Here is a 25,680-nt window from a genome sequence, read left to right as displayed (position 1 = left end):
GAAAAAAACAAATCAATAAAAAAAATAATCCACACACCAGATTACTGGCGTCCTCCATTCATAAAAAATCTGTCACAGTCGGATTTGAACAGCCGTAGGTTAAAGTTTGGCGGGAAACCACACTCCATAGATTTTGTAATATCTCTGTTAGTTGGTGTCTGAGGCTGACACAGAAGCTGCACTTGTCTGCAGCTGTACTGCTGTTTGCTGCCCAGATATGACTTTGGTGTACTTTTTCCTTCTACTGTACTTACGCTTACTACATTCAGTCTCTTACGAATGCAATCGTCTGACACTTGACTGAACAGAGTATTAGAGTTGCCTAGACCGGCAAAACGCCTTTGTCGGGGAGGTGCGAGCGAGGCCATTTAAATCCGAAAGCAGTGAAATGTCGCCTTTCACCCCGAGGATGCCTAGAGTATACTGATGGCTATTTACCTACTAAGTTTCGTGCCTTTACGACAAACTGTCTGGTACTTGGCGCGTGTCACGTGCCACGTGCACCACCCGGGTGTGATGAAACCTGTAAAAAACAAGAAGCAGTGCCAAGGCACAGCAAATCCGTCCCCGGCAGTCATTTTAGTGCTGACGTATAAACACAACAGGATATCTAGTCAAAGATGTGGCATATCAAATTTGAAGTAAATCGGGTGAAAATTTACAGTTTTATGTCCATTTCAAAGTTTAGGCCCGACCCACCTGACATTGCCCCCCCTTCCGCTGACTTAGGGGTGACCCCCCTGATGTAATGAGGTATATGATGGGATGCAGATCTGAAAGATGCACCTTTAGGTTTTGGTTTCATGTCGATATGATGAATCTGAAAGGAGTTACGGCGAAAAATTACGTTTTTGTTTAACACATTTCTTGAGCTTACAGCCTGGGCCTTGGCCCAATTTAGCCAAAAATTTAATCAGGTGATCGGATGGTCCTAGCCCATCATCCCTGTAATTTTAGTCAAAATCACACCAGTAGGTTTTGCGTAAAGTTGTTAACGGACAGACAAAACCAGTGAAAACAGTACCCGTTCCCGAACCCCTCCCGGGCAGGGACGGGAAACAAGTCTAAAAGAATGGGGCAAACCACCCTGTGATCTGGCCTGTTGTTATTGAGATATAAGCTTCTCAAAAGCTTTACGGTCGGACTGGGTTGGGCCGGGCCGGGCCGGGTAGAGTAGGGCCGCTCATTTGTGAGAAAATGCCACTACTTGACGAGAGACTTGCGAGGGTTTCGCCCTCGCTCGTAATCAGCACAAGGTTAATGGCACCATTATTAACACTCTTAGGTTTGTACACATACTTTCAGATGAGGAAAATTCTCTGATTTAGTTGGAATAGAGTAAAAGAATTACCATGACATCAGAAAGGTAATGCCCTCGGACATTCCTCTTAGCCCGACTCTTGAAGTGAAGCTCGCCACTACAGTGTTTTTCTTTATATATTAGGTGTTGTATTATTTATTACTAAGTTCTATGTTTGGAATTCATCTTATCATTGGTCTTTCTCTCTCTGAATGATATGGATTTTGTGGAGAGCTGGGTCGTGACGGATTTGAAATATGATGAAACAAATGACTCACTGCATGGCATTTTGGATTTACCCACCAAACAAAAGCAGACATCCACTGGATGAATAGGAAACAGATAGTAAGCATTACCCAACCCTCGAGCAAGTCATATTTGTGAACTAGACAGTTAACCTTTGGATGGCCTATCCCCTGGTTAATCATAGCCATGGCTCTAACAAACTCATATCAGAGTCTACTAGGGCATCACTTGGAAAACACTCATCCACCTGGTGCTGAGTATGTTAGTTAATGGTGGCACGCCCCTATGACATCCTCTTACCAGATATTATCGTCCAGCCCTAGCTGAGGATTACTATCAACCATGAGAGGATCAAGACGTAATCAGTGTCCTCTTGCAGATAACACAAGGTCCTTGTTGCATTGCTGTTGCCGGAATGACTAGTTTAATTATGTACAGTATTCTGAGTTATTACATTCCCGCTCACTGGTTCAGTTACAAATTAATGCAGTGGTATAAAAAAATTTACAGAGGGATAATAGTATGTTTGTAGTATTTATATTAATTACGAATGACAGCTGTAGCCAAAAAGAGCTAAAGTAACATTCAGAGGAGTGATGATATGATGATGATGATAATGATGGTGGTGATGACGATGATGATAACTTATGAAAATAATAATAATGTCTCCCATCAAATCCTTACTTGCCTTTCATAAACGTTGCGGTGTGGGGCAAGGCAACCATATTTAAGGCGAGAGTAAAGAGCCGCTCATCCCTAAGTGGATTGATGTGACCAGTAAACACCAGTCATCCTTCGAATGCAGTTATTTATATATTGCCTTAGACTGCAACCCCTTAATTCACTGCACACTAACTGGCGTCCCATTCATTATATGACAGTAAATGATTTACTGCACTGCAAGAAAAACTTTGGGTCGCACTCATTGTACAGTAGAATCATCAAGCGGGAAACAAGTTTAGAGAGTGGATGGTGAGCTTTGTCAAGCACCAAAAACACTAATTGTATCAAAAGTGCTCAGAAAACGCAAGGACATCGCACCGGAATTATGATCTTGATCCATTACCTTGACCTGTAATTAATCTGCACCAGAATCAGGTCACGTCCTCTCATCTCCACACTCATTGTGAGCCAAGGCTGATGCGAATTCTTTACTTATTCATGAGATATCGCCACACCTGAATTTTGATGTTGACATGTGACCTTGACCTTTGATTGATGTGTGCCAAATCAAAGGACTTCTTTAGGTACACAATGTATTATTATGCTAAATATTTATATATATGTGTGTAGTACATATTCCGTTCTGAATGTGTGCTACATAATAATAATACCCACTGTGTATGGAAAGACAACAATAGAGTTGTGATAAAGGTATATTTGAGCGATTTTGAATAAGGGAGGAGGCGAGGTACGCCAAGAAGAAGATGTAGGGATATGGTTGATAAGTGTGTGAGGAAGAGAGGTTTGGAAGTTGGTGAGGCTAGCCAACTGATAATAGACAGAGGTGGATGGATGAATATTGTGCGAAGAAGTGCATAAACAGGGATTTGGCACCCCTTTTTATTGTGACAGCGATCAGATTGACTGTCTCAGATAGATGTATGTGAATCCACAGAACGTGATGATTATCTATCTATCTATCTATCTATATCTATATCTATATCTCTCTATATATATATATCTATATCTCTATATATATATCTATATATATATATATATATATATATATATATATATATATATATATATATATATATATATATATATATATATATATTTAGCCTTTCTGATGGATCCAGGATTTCGAGGGCTTGAATGGTGAGTGAATGGAAGCGTGGCCCATTGAATTGGGCAAACTTTGGCTGTCTGGACGTTACTAGTCCTCACCCTGCCATAGGGTGGGAAAGGAGGTCTGGATGATTATGATGATGATGTAGTACTCATACATAACGTTTAGCCAATGTATATTTCAGTTGAATCAGTCATTCATGAGATAATCTGCAGAAAATAAAAAGTCACAGATTCATACAAGAAAGCATAATCCTTCACAATGGCTACGTCATGGTCGTCTCTGGCAGCACAGAATGCAGAGACAGCACTTTTTGTTCCTTTTTTTTTTTTTTTTTTTTTTATAAAAGAAGTAGTATCACCATTACCTACAATTATGAGAAAAAACGTTAAGAAAATAGTATGAACAGTTGATGAATGGAATTATACCTCAAATGTAAAAGCCACAGAACTGTTTTCTCATTAATTGAGTGCTAGGTCATCGGATTTAACTGCAATATTCTTTACTGGCCACTCTCACTTTTCCAGCAAAGGTTATGTACATACAAGAAATAATGATGATGATGATGATAACAACAACAACAATAATAATAATAATAATAATAATAATAATAATAATAATAATCCATCCATCCATCCATCATCCAATCCTACATTGCCCCATGAAGAGCGTAGAAGCCCGGGGCTAGGCAGTTGGTATCGATTTTTAAGATGAGAGTGACCAGCCTCACTCATCCCTGAGTGGCATTACATGAGCAATCAACCCCAACCACTCCTTGGATATAAACCTTCACCGGCTCAATCCGACTGAAGCGCAATAATTACCCACTAAACCACCAGGTGCCATAATTTGGCTATATGGTTACCACTCGGCGTAGTAAATGGTTTCTTGGTGTACAGGAAACCATTTGGCTTGTCACTCAGTGTAGAGTCACCCACAGGCAGAAGGAAAAGGAAAGAATGAAGGAAAGAAAGACAGAAGAGGGAGTGTAAAGTCACCCGTAGGCAGAAGGACAAAGAAAGAATGAAGGAAAGAAAGACAGAAGAGGATGGAAGGAAAGAAGGATGGAAGAGAGGAAAGGGCAGACACCCGAGAGCAGCACTACATCGAGTGAGTGGAAGGTGAGCGCCCCCACCCACCACAAAAAATAATAATAATAATAATAATAATAACAACACTTGTCAGCAGTAAAAAATCATCTTGAAAGTTCTGTGGTGCTCTTGATACAGTTTTAGGTGTTGATTCCGAAAATCCCATCCGTTTATTCCTACCACGTCCACTTTTATGATGGGTGATGAACCTTCATGTTGAAACTGTATATAACAATATTCACATATAGTATATTCTTGTTCTTAACACTGCTTATGTTGTTTTTTGCAGCTGTTGTTGTTTCTTGAATCAGTTGACATGTTAATGCAATGCAAAAATAGCCCCGATTATTTCTGCTATGTCTTTGGTTCGTTCACCCCCAAGGGACAGCAACGCAACATCACAAACGATATCAAGAAGGTCTATCATCTGTACTTCGGCTGTGCTCTTGCAGATCAAGACAGAAAATGGGCACCGCATGTAATTTGTACAGCTTCTTCGAATGGAATAAGAAACTGGCTGAATAAGAGAAAATAGGCAATGCCATTCGCCGTCCCCATGATATGGAGGGAGCCGAAAGATCATGCTATAGATTGTTACTTTTGCAAGGTCAACATATCCGGGTTTTCTGTTAAGAACAAGCACAAGTTTGCTTACCTCAGTTTGGAATCCGCTATAAGACCAGTGCCACACAACGATGAAGATCTTCCCATTCCAATACCACTAGAAGATGGTGTCGCCAGTAGCAATGATGAGGACGAAGATGTAGCCCAAACTGAGTTATATGAAGCACCTGAGGATGCAGAGTTTTTAGTCGACAATGAAGACACACCTGAACAGTTCTCTCAAGGAGAGTTGAATGACTTAGTTCGAGATTTGGGACTACCGAAGGACAAGGCTGAACTTTTGGCATCTCGTTTGAAAGAAAAATGTCTGCTCAAGAAAGATGTTCGAGTAACATACTTCAGAAAACGAAATGAAGATCTTTCTTCATATTTTTCCGTTGATGAACCACTATGTTTTGCAACGACATTGAAGGATTTTTCCGCTGCCTTTTACAGGAACATGATCCTTCTCAATGGCGTGTATTCACTGATTCATTGAAGAAAAGCTTGAAGATGGTATTGCTGCACAATGGGAATGTGAAACCTTCTGTACCTTTAGGACATTCAGTGCACATGATAGAGTGCAATAAAAAAAATGTGGCCCTTTTAGATGCCATAAAATATGAAGAATACAAATGGAAGTTGTGTGGAGACTTGAAAGTGATCGGTTTGCTGATGGGACTGCAATCAGGCTTCACAAAACACTGTTGTCTCTTATGCTTCTGGGATAGCCGTGCAGCTTCCAAGCACTACGTGCAGTCGGCATGGCCACCTAGACAAACATACGAGCCAGGAACTTCGAACATCGCGAATGAGCCCTGGTTGCTCCCGGTCGCATTCTTCTTTTTTCCGCTTCATTTAAAGCTCGGCATAATGAAACACTTCGTGCAAACACTGGGAGGAAGAAACACTGAAGCATTCGGATATGTTGCAAGCAAATTCCCAGGTATCACTGATGCTAAGCTGAAAAACAGAATATTCATCGGTCAACAGATAACGAAACTTCTGATGCAGGCATAATATGTTATAACAATACTATATGTATGATGTGTGACTATATAGCTATAGGTAACAATATGTAAAACAGGTAGTTATGGCTGAGTTCTCCAGGAAGAGACAACTAAACATCCCCTTACCCAAGACTAATCAAGAATGCCAAATACCGCTGACAATGTGCCGGAAATGTGACAGACACACAAACGTACGCACACGTACGCCAAACACACTTTAGCCGGAAGCTAGAGGGGGATATAAGTCCGATATCACATGTAGGAGAGTTAATCAGACGCAATAGGACAGGAGAGAACAAGAGTTAGAGAAGGAGAGAGCGATAGGGAGTAGGAGAGTGAGAGAAAAGTAGGAGAACTGCAACTAGCACAAACTGCTACTAACCATGGGCTACACACGTCACGCCAAGTTCTTAATTTTTATTCAAATAACTGTCTCACAATAACCCCATCAACCCAAATCTGCCCATTTCATCATCCCACTTAAAATACGAAAAGGATAGCGGAAAAGAGAAGGCCTACACTGAATTTAATAAAAGCAGATTTTACTGATCTACAAGAAGACCCGCCAACATGTCGTAAAAATACCCCCGCTAATACCAATACACCAGCCCTGAATGAGACAGCCCTATCATGTATTCAATATGGACGGTGGGTGTTAGCGCCGAAGTGGTGACAGGTAGAGGTGTATGGAATGTAGGAGGACTACTGGGCCTTGGGAGCAGGCTGTGAAGCCTATACCCAGAGTCGTACACATAAAACAAAAATCTACAACACCTCACCATTACTCTCTCTCCTAGTGACTCTCCCATCAACGATTCAACCAGGTAACCTTTCTCTATAGAATTACACCCCTCAGTTACATTGACTTACATTGGTAGCAGCGGATCATTGACACTGGTGGCCAGCGGTAACAACAAACCAACTACGTCCACTTACATTGGTGGCCAGCGGCAACAACGAACCAACTACGTCCACTTACATTGGTGGCCAGCGGTAACAACAAACCAACTACGTCCACTTACATTGGTGGCCAGCGGTAACAACGAACCAACTACGTCCACTTACATTGGTGGCCAGCGGTAACAACGAACCAACTACGTTCACTTACACTGGTGACAGCGGTGAGCAACCATAAAATACTGTTACGTCCCCACCCCACACTGCCACAGGCTTCAACAACAGTAGTACAGTACAGGAAGGACTTTGCCCAGTGAGTTATTCTTCTCAGGGTCAGTCTTAGGTGTACAGTACACAAGATCAGCTGAGGCGAAAATAAACACTGGCTAATTAAAATTCGCTGTCTTTATTTTCCAGGTAATTCCACTTAGTGATTTCCAACTTCTCTTCACTGTTCTGACAAACACTGGAGCTATACACACGTTACTGAATGCAGTTACACTTAATACTTAACAACACTTCACTGTTGGTACACTTAATGCTTGCCAATACTTATTACATAAGTACCGAAAATAATCTTCACTGACAGTAAATACACTTAATGATTGACACTTCACTGTTTTCTCAAGTTCCAATGATATACAAACTTCAATAACTCGTCATTGTTTGCCACTGTTTTTACAAGTACAGAAAGTATACAGTCTTCACTGACACTGCACTGACACTGCACTATACCGAAACCGACTGCACTTCACACAAACTGATCTGAAACCCGACTAAACTCCAAACCGACTGACTGACTAAGCTCTTCCCATCCTTATATAAACTTGCATTGTTCGAGAAACGTCTAAACTTTACGAGTATACTCTCGACGGGCAACAGTTGCCAATTCAGAGGCAACCAAAACATGCTAGAGTTGTCTCACATATTTAACACTCTAAAATCATTAACCATACGAACTTAAACTCCATAATTTAACAAGCAGTCACTTAAATAAAGCATCATAAAGAAAAAGAGCACAAAAATTAATACATAACTTACGAAACAACTATGCTCACAAACAGCATGCAGACTGGCAACTCTGACACTTACCGATGCCGGAACTTATGGTACGAGAAACATCTCGAAGATACGAGAGTACCTAACTGGCAAATCTCCCTTCATAACAATACGTTATTTACATTGGCAGGAGCGGTAAAAACGAACCAACTACTTTTCACTTACATTGGCAGCAGCGGTGAAAACGGTAAACTACGACAAACTACGCCTTACGAGTTTATACAACGCTCATCGATATTAGTTCATACTTTCATCGATATACGCAGCAGACTACTCTCCTGAACCGCTACAACGGTGACCTACAATAAACTACATTCACTGAGATTGGTGGCAAGCGGTAAACGAAGCCGATAAACGTCTCAATCAACAATCAACGAGCAACCTGCAATCAAAATAATCTACGAACAGAGAGCTGGTGGAGCATCAACACACTTAATTCGTCCCTAATCGCGCCTAACCTCCGCACCACAACTCCACGATTACGAGAAATAACAGCAACGATAAATTACGTCTATCAACAACTCTACAATCCTACAAGTTAATCTCAACAAATAAAGAAAATCAAACACAAGTTAAGAAGAAGAAGAAACGACAAGCAACAACAACAAGCAAAAGTCAGAAAGGAGGAAGTGCATCTGTACAGCGCTAATACTGTTGACCCAGCATGGTGATGTATCAACACATCTGACCTCCATTCTCCCTCCTTGTACCTTCACCGCCCTCCACCACGACCTCCACCTTCTCCAACACTACCACCACCATTTTCTCCACCACAACTACCAGATTGAGGCAGAAGCTCAACGGTATCATCGTTTGCTAAGAGCACCATAGCACTTCAATCAGTCCAAGTGCCTGACAACACTAGCCTGCCATCCTGCACCTGCCTAACTGCCTGCCAGCTTGTCTGCCTACCCCACAGTGATGACACCGACTGCTGACGCAAACATGCCAGGACCCTGACCTACCTCAATCAAGCCCTACCAACACTCTTCAGCCAACATCACTATCATCAGCAGCAGCACCCTAGCCAGTATTCCCACCACAGTTAATTTCACTGAGCTGAACATTTACTCTATTAGTTTAATAATACTACTTCATTTACATACAGCCTTGCGTATATACGCAGTGATAGACAATATATATCCTTACATGAGCATATAATACATACATATGAAAATCTAGTAAAACCAGACAATCAGAATATAAGTACACATGTATCCTTCATATTACAGTTATAAGGAAAATCAAGTGAAAATGCCTAACACAAATGTAGCTAACAACAGTATGCTATATTCAACCACATACATTAGTATTTACAACCAATACCTAAAGATGAAACATATGAAGTTGACTTCACAACCTTTGAAGGACTATAGTATCCAGTGATGTGTGGCTCAATCGGTAGTGAGGTGGCCTGCAGTCCTACCGGACCCAGGTTCAAATCCCGACTGGGACAGGGAACAGTTTGAGGATTTGAATTTCATAAAAATCGGACTTTACCGATCTACCAGAAGACCCACCGACATGTCGTAAAAATACCCCCGCTAATACCAATACACCAGTCCTGTATGAGAGGCCTAGCATGTATTCATTATGGACGGTGGGTGTTAGCGCCGAAGTGGTGACATGTAGAGGTGTATGTATGTAGGAGAACTACTGGACCTTGAGTGCAGGCTGTGAAGCCTATGTCCAGAGTCGGACACATTAAAAAAAAGTAAAAGGAAACTAAGTGAACACTGTATATATTGTATATATTGCATATATAATTTTATATAAAATAAAATATGGGGTTACATATAATATCATTTAAATATAAACTGTGCAACATAACTAAGCCAATAAACCTTTGGTGTCTCACATATTAAGTCAATACACCTATGGTGTCTCAAATAAACAAGTACATCAAATATGGCTGATTCATGATATAATTGTTTTGTTATGATTTTATAAGTTATATACATATGTATCAGTTATATAGCTACAATGACCACACTTGTGATTCCTGCACTTATGTTACAATTGCTAAAGTTATGTAACTACAAATGTTCGCATTACTGCAATCATGTTATAATTCCTACAATTATGTAACTAGAAACTCTAGCATTGCTGCAATTATGTTACAATTGCCACATTTATGAAACTACAGGTTGTTACCACCACATTATGTAACAGTTGCATTAATAAGTTGTAACTACAGTATTATGACCAACACAATAATGTAACAGTTGCATTAACAAGACGTAACAGTTTTATGGCCACCACAGTTATGTAACAGTTGCATTAACACAATGTTATGTTACAGTTACACACTTGCGTAACAGTTGCGTTTGCATAATATAACTACAATTGCATTAACACGAAGTAACTGCAATTATGGAACAATATTCCTTCATTTGTGTAACTTTTACAATATTATGTATTTCACTTAATTAGCTTACAAATTGATTGTAATGAGTATAATTATAATATGTATTAATATGTTATGACAATATTTACTGTCGTTGGTACGACAATTGGCGTGACCAAGCGATATGTAGGCATAATATGTTATAACAATACTATATGTATGATGTGTGACTATATAGCTATAGGTAACATTATGTAAAGCAGGTAGTTATGGCTGAGTTCTCCAGGAAGAGACAACTAAACATCCCCTTACCCAAGACTAATCAAGAATGCCAAATACCGCTGACAATGTGCCGGAAATGTGACAGACACACAAACGTACGCACACGTACGCCAAACACACTTTAGCCGGAAGCTAGAGGGGGATATAAGTCCGATATCACATGTAGGAGAGTTAATCAGACACAGTAGGACAGGAGAGAACAAGAGTTAGAGAAGGAGAGAGCGATAGGGAGTAGGAGAATGAGAGTAAAGTAGGAGAACTGCAACTAGCACAAACTGCTACTAACAAGAGGCTATACAGGTCACGCCAAGCTCTTAACTTTTATTCATATAACTGTCTCACAATAAACTCCATCTACCCAAATCTGCCAATTTCACCATCGTACTTAAAATATGAAGAGGATTACGGAACAGGTAAGGCTTACACTGACATCTCCTACAACCCCTCACCATTACTGTGTCCAAGTGACTCTCCCATTGACGATTCAACCAGATAACCTGCTCTGTATAATTACACCCCTCGGCTATGTCTACTTACACTGAGAGACCACAACTTCAGCAGCTATCTGGCCGATGTGGAGCTGGCTGCCTGGACCTCATTCAAGTGGATATGTGAAAATTTCTTGGGAAACAAGAGGTCAACGAATTATGAAAATGGTGTTGAGAGATTTCTCATTTCATTTGCAGCTATGGGGTGTCGGATGTTGCTGAAAGTTCATTTTCTCCATTCGCGCCTTGAAGTTTTCAAGCAGAACCTGGGAGCCATCTCTGACGAACAAGGAGAATGCTTCCACCAAGATATCAGTGCAATGGAGCGTTGCGCTGAATTTAAGTATGCACGCAGATTACTGCTGGATGTTGTACAGTGACGATCCTGGAACGCAACATCGAAGGAAGTCTAAAGCTCGACGATTTTGAGTAGTATGACATTTGCAAAAACGCACCGAAACTCACTCTTTGTTATATGTCTTGCAGGAGTTTCCTGTTTCATTTCAATTTGGATGAAAAAACAGTGCGTATGTGGACTTTTTGGAGACATTTAATTTATATGAGGAATCGACATCCTTCAAAAAAATTCGAGACCTGAAATATACTAAGATAAACTTCTTTTTATAAGTAAGCACATGCGTCCAGCGATAAAATTCAACGAAAATGATAAAAGGTAGTTTCCACAAAACTGTGACGTGCTATGCTAAAATGGACTGCATATTCGTGATCATCGTCAAAAATAGGTCGAGAAATGTTTTATTTTATACGTGATGAGAGAAAGAAGTTTATGTAGACCTGTGATATATACATTATAATAATAATAATACAAAAAGGCTCTCGAATTTTTTTGCTGCCACGGTCTCGAGAAATGAGCTGCTTTTTTTTTTTTTTCTTTTTTTATTGAGATCCTTTTCCTGTTCCTTCATACATATTTACCTGACTGGCTGAATGAGTTATAACTCTTTTACAGACCTTTCCAGTACCCAGAATATTATTTGTGGCGGCGTGTTTTTTGTACTGGATTATGATGATGAAAGTCGGTAATTTCGAATAGAGGCTGATGTGCTATACGAAAATATTCTATATTTGCCCTTCCTCCTTCCAAAGCTTCAGTTTCTGCCATATATTAACTACCTTTACTCTCCTTTACTATTTATACATCCCTTTTGTTCCTATCCCATTCTTCATACTATTCTCTTTCATTATCTTCAATAGTTTCCTTCTTTATTCCAGGTTCTTTGTCCATTCCATCCTGTTCGCACTTCCTTCACTTCCCAATAACATCATCCTTTTTTTTTTTTTTTCATTTCTCCTTGCATCATACACTCATCTTCTCTCTTTCTTTGTGCATATCCTGTTTTTAACACTTATATGTTAGTCTGTTCCTTCATGCATCATTGCCATTTTCTTTTCCCAGTTCCTTCATTCCTCAGTATTATCACCTATATATCTCTTTCGTTTCTTTCTCTCTTCTTCATGCATTCTCTTTACTTTATTCCACTTTCTGCATATCATTATTCACTCTCCCCATCAGGTTCTCCTTTCCTTGGTGGCTTTACCCCCATCTTCCCTCTTGATACTCACGTCATTCCCATCATCATCATCCTTTTCACTCTTCCCTTCTTTCTTCTCCCTTTCATACATTCATATTTGTTCCTATTTTCTATATGCTTTTTTTTTTACAATTTTCATTATTTCTTTCCTTCCTGGTACTCTCTCTCCCCCTCTGTTAATTTAAACTCCGCCCATTCAACAGTAATATCTCTCCTCTTGACTCGTTCTTATCTTATATTCCCTCCATTTTATTTCCTTATTCGCTTTCTTCATCAGTTTTTTCTGTGATACAAAAATGTCATAATCCTTTCGTCCTTTTTATGCAACTTTCTCTTCTTCATACATTCCTCTCATTGCCTGTCACTTTGTACAGTACATACAGCACCGTATTTTCAGATTTTCACTCATTTCACATGATTCTTCTTTCGTTATTTTTTCCTTCCTACCTCTGATTCCATACCCTTTATCCTCCAGTGTAATCGACTCAATATGTTTTTGTACATCACTCTTATACCATTCGATTTCTCATTCTTTCTACATATTATATAAGTTTTCGTTCCATTCTTTTCTTCCTTCTTTTGTAATATATTCTCTCTGTCTCCACTCTTCCCATATATAATAATGTTATTATTTTCAATGCACTTATCTCATTATCGGCAATAGTTTCATCTCTTTTAACATGTTATTCATATTACATTTTTAAAAATCAGGTTATCCTCCCCTTCTCCCTTCTTCCTGTTACTACTTCCTTACCCTAACAGCATCGTTATTTTCTGCTCTTCCTTGCGCTCCAGCCCCTCTCACATTCCTTTTCGTCTCCTTTCTACATATCTTTAGCCATTCCCTCTATCAAGTCATCCATCCCCCTGATTTCATATTTCCACCCCCTCCACTTCCCAATAATATCACTCCTTGCACATCTTTCTTCTTTAGGTCTTTTATCTTCCGGCATCTTTATACATATTAACTCAATTACACACCCATGGATTAGATTTTCCTTTCCTTCGCCTCCTTTTCTTCCTTAACCTTCTGTTTCAACTGGATTCATTTCCAGTATCATCAGCCTCTCTCTCTCTCTCTCTCTCTCTCTGGAACAGATTTGTTGAAAAGCCAAGCCTCTTTAGACAAGATGGTGTACACTTTAATGCGAAAGGAATTGCAGAGATAGGCAAATTGATTAATATGGCCGTTTTTAAAATCCACGAGAATGCAGGTGTGGCGGAAACACCTGCGCCCTATGGGGAACTCACGGACGCTCCCACCTCGCCCATCACCCCCGCCCCAACCCTCACCCTCACCTCACCCCCCCCCCCCTAATCTCACGGTCGCGCAGCCGCCCTCCCCCTCCTCTCCCTCCCTATCTACCCCTCCACTGACCCAGGGAAAGTAAATCATAATTCCCGGGGAGATGGTGTATCCGGATTACAGTCAAAGCCAACCGCAGAGCAAATTAAAGTATTATCATTCAATGCTCGCAGTCTTAGAAAAAGTTTAACGAACTCAAAATCCTTCTAAGTGTCGAAGATTTTCATATAATTGCCGTAACAGAAACGCATCTTGATATAGGTAATATAGATTTATTAGATGAATACCAGTTAGACTCGTATAAATTTCACTATAAATGCAAAGAAAATGGACGCTTAGGAGGTGGTGTTGGGATATACGTAAAAAATCACTTAAACCCAACAGAGGTAACCTTAAGTGGACAGAACACCGAACTGGTCTGTGTCAAATTAAGTTTAAAATATATGAATATAAATATTGTTACAGTCTACCGTCGCCCTACTCATACTCCAGAGGAAGACACAGAACTATATAGTCCCTTGCAGGAAGTTCTCGATGGGGACGAAACGTGATTACTGGCGAATTCAATCTGCCGTCAGTAAATTGGAATACAGTTACCGGTAGCAGTAATAATGACAAAAGAATGACAGATTTCATTAAGAACAACTTTTTATTTCAATGTGTCACGGAACCGACAAGACAGGGCAATATCTTAGATCTTGTTATCACTACAAATGAAGATATGGTCTCAAGCCTCACTGTGGGTGAACATCTAGCATCTAGCGATCATAATCTCATAAGATTTTCCATGAATCTCTCACATAATGAGTACACAAGTAAAACTAAAATGCCGGACTATAAAAACGCAGATTTTAACATAAGATTTTCCATGAATCTCTCACATAATGAGTACACAAGTAAAACTAAAATGCCGGACTATAAAAACGCAGATTTTAACGGCCTAAAGGACGCCCTGAGTACACTAGCTGAACACATAGAAAGAATTAATGATGTAAACGAAATGTGGGCAGAATTTAAGCACGTATTCATGACCGCTCAAAACAAGTACGTGCCAATGAAATCTAGACAAAACAAGGGTAGAAACAAACCAGCGTGGTTTAATGCCGATATTAGCAGAGCAGTTAAAGAAAGAAGCCGTCTCCACACCTTGCTTAAAAGTCACACCAGTGAATTACTCACAGGGCAATATACCAGTAGTAGAAGAAAAGTTAAAAAACTCATTAGAACAGCTAAACGACAATTTGAAATTGATATAGCAAAAACAAGTTCTACGGATCCTAAGCTTTTTTATGGATATATTAAAGGCAATAAGAGACTCAAGGCGGGCGTTGGTCCACTTATCAGCGACGAGGGTGCTCTTATCACGGACGACCAGGAAATTCCCTCTACTTTAAATAAGTTTTTCAGTTCAGTTTTCACAGTAGACGCCAATGACATCATCGAAGAGCATCAAATGTCAACCCAAAACGCACTAAGTGATATGCATATTAGCAGTAATGAAGTGAGAGATAAACTTAATAAAATGAACGGTAATAAGACTCCAGGCCCAGACAATTTCTACCCTAAAATACTAAAAAATGTGATGGATGTATTATGCAGCCCTCTAACATCTATCTTTAACAAGTCCCTACAACGAGGAAAGGTTCCAGCAGACTGGAGACTGGCTAACGTGACCCCTATATATAAAAAGGGGAGTAGAGATCAACCAGGAAATTATAGACCAATTAGCCTAACCTCTGTCTTGAGAAAGATCCTCGAATCATTAATTAGAGATAGGATAGTTGAGTTCCTTGAAACTAATAACGTAATTAGGAACAGCCAGCATGGCTTTAGAACACGGAGATCATGCGTGACAAATTTAATTGAGTTTTACGATACACTTTTTAAAATGAATGATTGTACCAGGTCACTTGATATAATCTACTTAGACTTCCAGAAAGCCTTTGACAAAGTGCCGCATGATAAACTAATGACAAAAATAAGATCACTTGGAATTGACGGAAATATTCATAGGTGGATACGTTGCTGGTTAAGTGAGAGAAAGCAACGAGTCGTTATAAATGGAGTAGAGTCAGACTGGGCTCCAGTGACCAGTGGTGTTCCTCAAGGATCAGTGTTGGGACCAGTCCTATTTATTATGTATGTTAACGATATCGATGTTGGCCTAAACAACTTCATTTCTAAATTTGCAGACGACACAAAAATCGGTAACACTATATTAACTGAAGAAGACAGAATTAGCCTTCAAAATGACCTTAATAAAATTTATCAGCTGGTCAGAAAAATGACAAATGCCCTTCAATGTAAGCAAATGTCAGGTACTGCAATGTGGGAAGAAAAACCAAAGGTATGATTACGAAATGAAGGGCCAAATCATTAGCAAGTCCTCACTAGTTAAGGATCTAGGCGTACTAATTTCAGACGATCTGAAATGTTCAAATCAATGTAACTCTGCCCCCAATAAAGCCAACAGGGCCCTAGGCTTCATTAAAAGACATTTTACATATAAAAGCAAAGATATTGTAATCCCCCTATACAAAAGCATAGTCAGGCCACACTTAGAGTTTGCAGTGCAATTTTGGGCGCCTCACCTAGTTGAAGATATAGAAATACTGGAAGCGGTCCAGCGTAGGGCTACCAAGTTAATCCCGTCCCTGAGGAATAAACCATACCCCGAGAGACTCAGGGAATTAAACTTATTCTCTCTTAGAAAACGGAGACTCAGGGGACAACTGATTGAATGTTTTAAGATGCTAAAAGGCTTTAGTAATACTGATTCAAGCAAACTATTCACAGTAATTGCCGAGACTGTAACTCGAGGAAATGGTATGAAGTTGCAAGCAAGGAGGGCTAATCTTGATACAACCAAAAACTTCTTCACTTACTCCGTTGTAAGCGAATGGAATAAACTCCCTGGGAATGTGATTGAGAGTGGTACCATAAATATATTTAAAAAGAGACTGTACATGTATCTCGACGCAATTAGTATCGTTTAGTTAGGATGGAGCAATTATTGCATATTCGCGTTTGCATTCATGTGTCTGTTAGACACAGACAATATTATAGAATATAAATAATAGATAAACATTCTTTTCATCTTTTGATAAAAAAAAAAAAATTGCATGCATAGAGTAAGTATGTGGCTGTATGCCCAAATTTTCCTTTTCCATATTATTCTACTTTCTGCCGATCCTATAAAATTCCTTCAGGTTTTTCATTCCTGCAAGGTATTACTTCCTCTCTTGTTTCCTGTACGGCAAATGCCGGAGGGTCTGGAGGGTGGGGGAGAGAGCCTTCTGCTGTGCTATCCTTTTCTCCTGCTCCTATGCACTATATTAGGATTAAGGCCGGACCACCTCGTAGGGACCGTAAGGTCTGTGTGGTCTGTGTATCTATGTAACTCACTCTCTCTCTCTCTCTCTCTCTCTCCCTCTCTTCTCCATACATTCTCCACATCACTTTTCTTTCTGTATAATGTCCTTCTTTTTTTTTCCCTTGCATCCATTCTTTTCACTTCCTTCCCCTCCTCTCTTCCCACCATCCTGGTCATTCCCTTCTTTTCTCACTCTTTACTGCTCACATTTTTATCTCCTCTTCTTTCCTCCATTTGTTCCGTTTCCCCTCTCACCATTCCTCTCTCTCACCCAAATCGGTTTTGTCCGCTCATTTTTTTTTTTTTAATCCTCTTTAATCTCGTCTATAAGTTCTGACCCTTTCCTCCCTCCTCTGTTCCCTTTGCCTCTTCACTACCAGTACCTGGTCTCTTTACAAATTCTTGCTTGGTGTTAGAATTTGCATACACTTCCCTCCCCCCGGACTAAGGATGTCATTTATGTTCGTTAATTCTTACTGTCTTGGGACCTTTTATAGAAGCCCCTTGTCGAGAGGGGTTACTGAAAGTCAATATATTACCACTTCACCTCAAAAAGTCTATCCTTCTCGAAGAATAATCGTCTGCCAATAGCAAGAGTATAATATTCAGAACTCCACCGCTCTGACCTTCTCTCTCTCTCTCTCTCTCTCTTTCCTACCTCCTCTGCTCTGCGCCTCTCCTCTCTCCATCACGAGTTCCCTTCTTACGACTATTCAGTTTTTACCGCCCTTGTAATCCTTTCAGCTTATGGACGTAAGAGAAGAGGAATAGGCCTATCGGGGAAACCTCTTAAAAAAAAAAAAAAAAAAAAAACGCGCCGTGACTTTTACCTCTTGGGTGGTGTGGAAAGAAAGTCTAAGTTTTAATATGTAGAGTGTAATTTAAAGGCTATAACCAGGTAAAAAATCATAAATTATATGAGAGAGAGAGAATGCGACTTTTAAATTCATTATTTTGATTATATTTATAACTTAAACTAGTTTGTCTTTACACACACACACATACACAAACACACACACACACACACACACACACACACACACACACACAGAAGTGGGTGAAGTCATGTCAGGCCAGGTGGCGAGATGGGAGCGGACGAACTCTAACGGTGTCAGGTCAGCCACTAGCCAATGAGAGTATAGGAAACAAGGCAACGCTGTACGCCGGGAAATCCCCGGCTAGACTCCACCCAAACCTAGGTTTTAGATTGGTGAGACTGTAATTATTCTTGTTTTATCCAGACTATTTCATTCAGCTTAGGGGAGATTTTTTTAAACTAAAGGAGTGGGTAGCTTTCAGTAGCCATTTCTGTAGATCTCTTTCCACGTTTCATAGAATGTTCTGTTTGGAGCCAAAATTAAAGGTAAAACCGTCATTAATGTGAATTTGTACATTGACGTTATTCATTCCTCCCTCCGCCTCTGCTCTGCGTCTCCCTACTGCCATCACCAGTAGTCATATCCCGAAAGAGTCTTACGATGTAGTGCACCGGTCACCACAGCAATGAAATATTGTCAAGAATCTTTTTTTTGTTTTGTTTTGTTTTGTTTTTGTATTTTCTACTTCAACTCCATCACTGCGGTGACATCTATTTAATGCCATTCTCTTGGCGACCACAGACTATTATCGAACGAGTTTATTCAACTCTAATACTGAAGGAGTTGGTGAAGACATCTAACTCCTCCACTTCGAAAAGTCTCTCGTAAATTTAATAAAAAATTTTGAAATTATCAGTAATAATATATGAAAAAAGTGAATGTAGTGATGGGGTTAATATTCACTCTGATGTTGCTGTAAATTGCTGGTAACTCTATGAATGAAAATAAAAGTATGAACAAGCAATCTTATACGCATGTAAAGCTCCAGGCACTTATAAACACGGTGCCAGTTCTCCCCTCACCATTATTCCCAGGATCGTTCTCTGATGGGTACAGGAGGATCCCAGCGCCTGTGTCGTAGCCAGGCATTACATACAGCATAGCGCTACCTCGATTTATACCCTCCAGCCTGACAACGTCTTTTAGTTTTGTTTTCTTCCTACTAATTGTAAACAGTCTTATTCAGCTCACGAGAGCGTCTTAGTACTTGTAGCTGTATTAGTGGTAGAGTAACACCGGTCTATCTGGATGAGTAGACCCATCAACCGCAGGTAAGCATTTGCTCCTACAGGGCCATTCCAAGCACTGAACCAATGTTTCCTTCCGTTGGACAGCACTTCACCACAGCGAGGAGCTGGGGAGTATGTTAAATTTTGTTCGTGGATGGACGCCGCATTTGCGTCCCTAGACATAGTTAACAGAAGCACCACATTAAGCTCCACATCTCGTTATTTCCTTACTACTCAGCATGATAAATGGTTTCATGGGTTACAGGAAGCTATTAGGCGTGTCACTCAGCTTACAGTAGACATTTTGGGAAAAATTAGGCAGCATTACATGAAGTGAGTGGATGATGGTTACCACCACCCATAGTAGTGAACGGGTTAATGAGGCCCTTATCTAACCCTTCCAACTTAACAAAGTCTGGAGCTGACAGGAGTTAAATATATAAAGACATCATTGTATTGATGGGATTATTATTCTCTGCTATGCAATATATAACATACATGAGACGATTCAGATGAATTATGCAGAAACAAACCGGTAGGAAAGATGTGCTAGGGAACCTCCTTAGTCCACAAGGGTATGGCATCTACAATCGTGCTTTGCTTCAGTTTAAACTGACTTTCACAACCATGAAAATTAAACAAATATTTTTTTTTTTCTTAGCACGCTTTATGTGACTACTTGAATGGAAAAAAGTGCAGTATATAGTGTATATAAAACTGTAAATTATTTTATTAACCTGGCCGTCTCGTACCAGAGTAACTTCAAGGCTCAGTATATAGTGTATATGGTACAAGATTTTTTCTCTTCAGAAGCCGCTCAATACATTTCTTCCGCACCCACAGAGGTGAGAAAAGTTAGTGCTTGCCCTTCATTATGTAGCTCCTTCACTCATTCACCTACTAACTCACTCAGTCAATGAGTTATTCCACACCCTTGAAGGATTTGGTTCAGGGTTTATGGGAAGAGTTTTGGGAAAGCGAAAATATACACAATGGTAGACCTGCCTTCGTTCCAGATATTAGCCAGGTGGGACCCTCGTGGTGTCCCACTCAAAACCGTTGGACGCGGCCATTTTTTACATATGGACAAGACTTTTTTTGGACAATGGTAGAGTTTCACTCGTACCAGGTTATAAACATGGTGCAACGCCCGAGGGCCACTCCTCACGGGAAGGTGGGGGGGGGGGGAGGTGGCACATGATGGCCAAACGTTTAAACCATAGAACATTAAATTTTCCATATTATTACATGTTCACCCAGGCTACATTTTGGGAAGGTTGGATCCATCAAGGGTCGTCCATCACTGGTGTAGAGCGTCCCCTTGTTTCCTGGCAAACTTATTATGCACAGACATAGTTTTTAACCAAACGAACGTGAAATTTTGCATGTTGGTATGTATTTATTTCGTCCACATTTAAACACTGTGAAATTTTCGACAACTACCCTACCCCCCCACAGGCGACAAAGGCGGGAGGGGTGGGGGGCGATCTCCAAGGGAAGGGGGGGGGGGGACGACATACTGTTTTTTAACCAAAGATCATGAAATTTTGCTCAATGATAGATCATAAATGAGGCCAAGTTTCAAGCAGGATGAGACCCACAAATGCCACCCGCCACGAGGGGGGGTTATGCCCACCAGGCATTTTGGCCAAAGTCTTTATGCGTGGTCATGGTTTTTAACCTAGGAACACGAATTATGGCTGCTGGTAGTCCTTCACTCCGGCCACAATATAGGCAGGGTAGGACCCCCGAAACCACCCACGCAACCACTCCCACCATACAGGGGAGGAATTCCCAGGGGGTACAATGCCATTGAGTTTACGTAGGCGCGCGAAACTTTGCATAGTAGTTGATCTTCACCGTGACCAGGGTTTATAAAAAGTTGGGACCCCCGAGGCTCGCAATGATTATTTCTTTTCCCTTACAATATTGCATGGCTGGGTACGGATATTAAAGGTGTCCTTTATCCTAGTTTTCAATATTTGTTTTTGTTGCCGCCAGACGAAAGGACTCGGCCTGAAGAAGCTCCTTCTACTGTGATCCAGCTACGTTTGGCCCCTTGAGGGTAGCCTGCTTATATTTACTAACTGCCTGAGAATACATCCGTAGTTTAACTAGGGGTGCCTCTAAGCTTAGACTACAAGTAACTTACAATATTTTTCCTTATGCATGTAAGACTTGTCTTACAGGAAGAAAAAGAGACATACGCAGAATTTGTATTCCGGCAGCATTCATGAAAATATAAAATTTTAGTTTCCCCAGGTAATTAATTGTAAGTTGGCTGGTCAGTCAACGTCCTCTTTCTCTGCCATCCTTGTCCTCGTATTTGTCTCTAAATTACGTTGCTTAGGTGAGCCGAGAGGATTTACATACAAAGCGAGGCATATATCAGTCGTAGGCCCCTTTAAATCGCTCAAGAATCGTATATTGTTGTGCAGTTAATATGGTACCTCCGCGCTTGCTGTCACCTGTGTATATTTTCGGCGATTATGAATATGGTGACACAGGCTCGAAGGCTACTAAATAAGCCTATTAAACTTCCAAAGCAAAGCCACAATCAAAATACTTAACTACAAATATTCATACATTACAACCACATAAAATCTTCCTTAAGCTAAGAAGACAGCGCCCACTTTAGGCAGTTAGACAAACAGACGGAAAAATTAGGAAATACGGAGACAAACATAGAGGAGCATATTGGTGGATATTCAGACATATAGGTAAACATATTGACATAAAGAACCAAACAGATGGGTAGATATACTGAGACTGATTTTTCAGTCTTAAATCCTATGACATCTTTTTCCTCTCTAGCCTTACTATTTACAGGCAAGTGTTTTCTCTTCATGGTTTCGCTTCATGATACCTTCACTAAGGAAAAAAAAAAAAGATGAATGTAATCGTGTGGAATTATCAAACGCAAACAAGCACAATACGTCACCTGATTACAAATGTTAATGACTCGTTTTCGTTTTTGAAGGCTCCAACATGCTTGCATGCGTCGCCTTTATCACCTAATGGCAGTTGTCCATGCTGCTCAGTCTCTGGTAGCCTCACTGTTCAGTCTTTTAACCCTGATATCACTTTTCATGACCTAGTACCATGTCTTTTTCGGTCTACCCCTTGCAGTCCCAACCCGAATATTAATGTTTCTCACTTTCTGCACCCAATTGTCATCCCCCATCCTCTCCACATGCCCGAACCACCTCAATCTACCTCTCCTCATCACAACACCAATACACTGCAGTGCCATCCTACCTCTCAATTCTCCTATCTTAAACCTAGTCCCCCCGGGCCTTGCACTCAGGGACGCACTGCACATCCACCTAATCATTGTCATTTCTGTACGTTTGAGCCTGCGAATGTCCTCTTCCTTTAGTCCCCAGATCCCACTACCATATAGCATTACACTCCAACACATGCTTCATAAAAGATCACCTTATCAAGTAGGGAGAGCCCTCTCATTGTCAGGAGAGGCAACAGCTCCTTGAACTTCTTCCAACCACTTCTCACCCTAAATACAGAGCTAGATCTAGCCCCACCTCCAGAAAATAACATGTCTCCCAATTAACAATACTCTTCCACTCACTCAAGAGACTCACCAGCAAGTTCAATCCCTTCACACCTGACAGTCTCCACCTGCTCTCCCTGACACACCGCACACATGAAGTCAATATTATCTCGCAGTCTACCTCTAATACCACTACATCTCTTATGCATCCACTTATCACAAACACTGAACATGATGGAATTACTTCCCTCGCCCTTGTTGCAAATTGCACATGTTCACTCTGCCTCTTCTTCGACAGTACCACCCCCAACCCTAGACATCATCACTTTTGTTTTATGTACATTTACTCTTAAGCCCTTGCGCCCCATACCATCTCTCCACTTCCTAAATAATTCCTCCTCCTCCCATTCATTCTCCGCAGTCAACACCAAATCATTAGCATGCAACATCTCCCACGGGAATCCATTTCTGAAGTCAGGTTAGAGGGCTTCAAGTACCCTGATAAGCAATAAGCGACTCAAAACTGACCCCTGATGCACACCAAAATTCACGGAAAACTCATCACTCAAATCTCCATTCACTCTTACCTGGGTGCAAACACCCACATACTCGTACATGGCCATATCCACCCTAACCAGCCACTCCTCCATCCTAAGCTTTCTCACTGCCCACTTCACCACCACTCTAGGTACCCTGTCAAAGGCCTTCTCCAAATCAACAAAAACATAAGTACAGTTCCCTTTTCTTTCCTATATATTTTTCCTGAAGCTGTCAAACAATGAATATGGCATCAGTGGTCCACCTGCCTGGCATAAATCCAAACGGCATCTCATCAATATTCACACTTTCTCTAATCATACCTTCTAGAACTCTCTCCATTACCTACCTCTATAATTTCCTCTTTCCAGGGCAACACCCTTCCCCTTGTACTGATGAGAAAAAGAAAAGAAGAGAGAATAAAACACTAGGCATCGTTAGGGAGAATAAGGCTGGAGCAAGTACAGGAATAAGTACAAGAGTGGTGGGTTATAATATTGATGAGAGACGAGCTCTGGAAGTGTGGAATTAAATGTATGAAGATGAATGAACTGCAATTGTGGGTGAGAACATGAACAATTGATGAAAACTGTGTGTGATGAAGTTTATATGATAATACCCACATGTGGAAATGTGTGTTTACATAACGATGTTGTGGATAGGTCAACTGGAAGTATTCTGCCTTCATTTGCAAATATTGTTTAATGAGGAGAAAAAATAGCTTTGATCGACCAATCTTTTCCAGGTACGGTAGTATGCTTTACTGAAAAAGGATATATAACACAGTCTACCTACATTTCACAGTATAAAGCACTGCAGGAGTCTCGATAAGAAGTATGTATTTGACTGTAACTATTGTCGATATTATGTAGCTTGGTATCATATTTTCTTATAATCAGCAATTCCACAACGATGATGTCTTTTACATTTCATTCTTATTTCCTCTATACGATGTTATTAAGCTTCAGAGCGAGTTGTCAATGATCACATCAAAATCAATGTTCTCCAGTACCACAGATATACTGTAGACATAATAACAAAATCGTTGTATGGTGACTGACGGCTGGGACCAAACTGAATGTATCTATTCGCTTAATTCTAAGTTTGGCCGCTAGAATGTGACCCAAGCCATTAGATTTTCTAAAGTTATCGTCATTTCAAAAATAACATATTATATTATGTACATGCAGAAAAAAATGCTTCTTTGTGAAAAGAGAAATTTAGTCCCTTCAGTTCAGTTATGTGTTGATTTTTGTATTTTTGTTACTGCAGATGATTTTGATCACTTTAGGGCAGATTAGAAGTGGAACGGTCAGATATAAACTTGCTAACCCGTTTAGATGTTCTCCTAATCTGAAAGATTCGTCTGGAGACAACAAAATTTACAGGAAAAAATATCCACTGGGGCTGAGGGAGTGAAACGCGCTGCATGTTTGTTAATGAACGTACTTGAATGACTGTACCTTAAGAGGACGGGAGGCCAGTCCTAAGCTGATTAATATTATCTGGTGGTGGCCACATTAACCCAGTTAATATTTCCCACGTCCAGAAAGAGTTACTGAGGTCTGTTGTCAAACGTAAACTCTTTCAGTAAAATTAAATGTATTTTTCAAATAATTATTGTTACTCCCGCCAGACAACTTATTCAGTTCCGGACGGATGATCAGTTGGAAACGTCTATCATACTGTAGGGTGTCTGAAATCGTCCGGAGAGCAGCCGTAAGGAACGTCACTGGAGTGAAATGTTTAAAGAAGGTACAACACTCCTGGACAGAATTAAAGAGTTTCGGACTAAACTGTGTACAAATCGTATTTCCTTCTGTACGAATGAACTGACTCCTGTAGGCAAACGACGCCATTTTGAAATAATTTTCTCTGTTTTATGACGATTGTGTTCGGCTCAAAATAGACTTTTGGAGCTGAAAGAATAGATACTGCCTTCACTAACACCTCAGAACGAGACGACTTTGCCATGTTCAATGAAATAGTCTGGATGTAACAAGAATAAAGTAGAACACTTTATAACAGTGTTGAAGGAAATAAATTGCATTCATGATCAAGGCAACATAAACTATGCACACTCAAATTAATATTTCATTCAAGGCAGTAATGCAATGCGAGACATGTGTACAGTACAACATTTACGTTATTTTACTGTGTTACCTTTGGCATTATAAT

This window comes from Coenobita brevimanus, chromosome 34, assembly GCF_032717465.1.
Source record: "Coenobita brevimanus isolate Jiangsu-jjx chromosome 34, ASM3271746v2, whole genome shotgun sequence".
NCBI classification, from domain to species: Eukaryota; Metazoa; Arthropoda; class Malacostraca; order Decapoda; family Coenobitidae; genus Coenobita; species Coenobita brevimanus.
The sequence above is the reverse complement of the archived record's forward strand: the minus strand, read 5'-3'. Positions refer to the sequence as shown.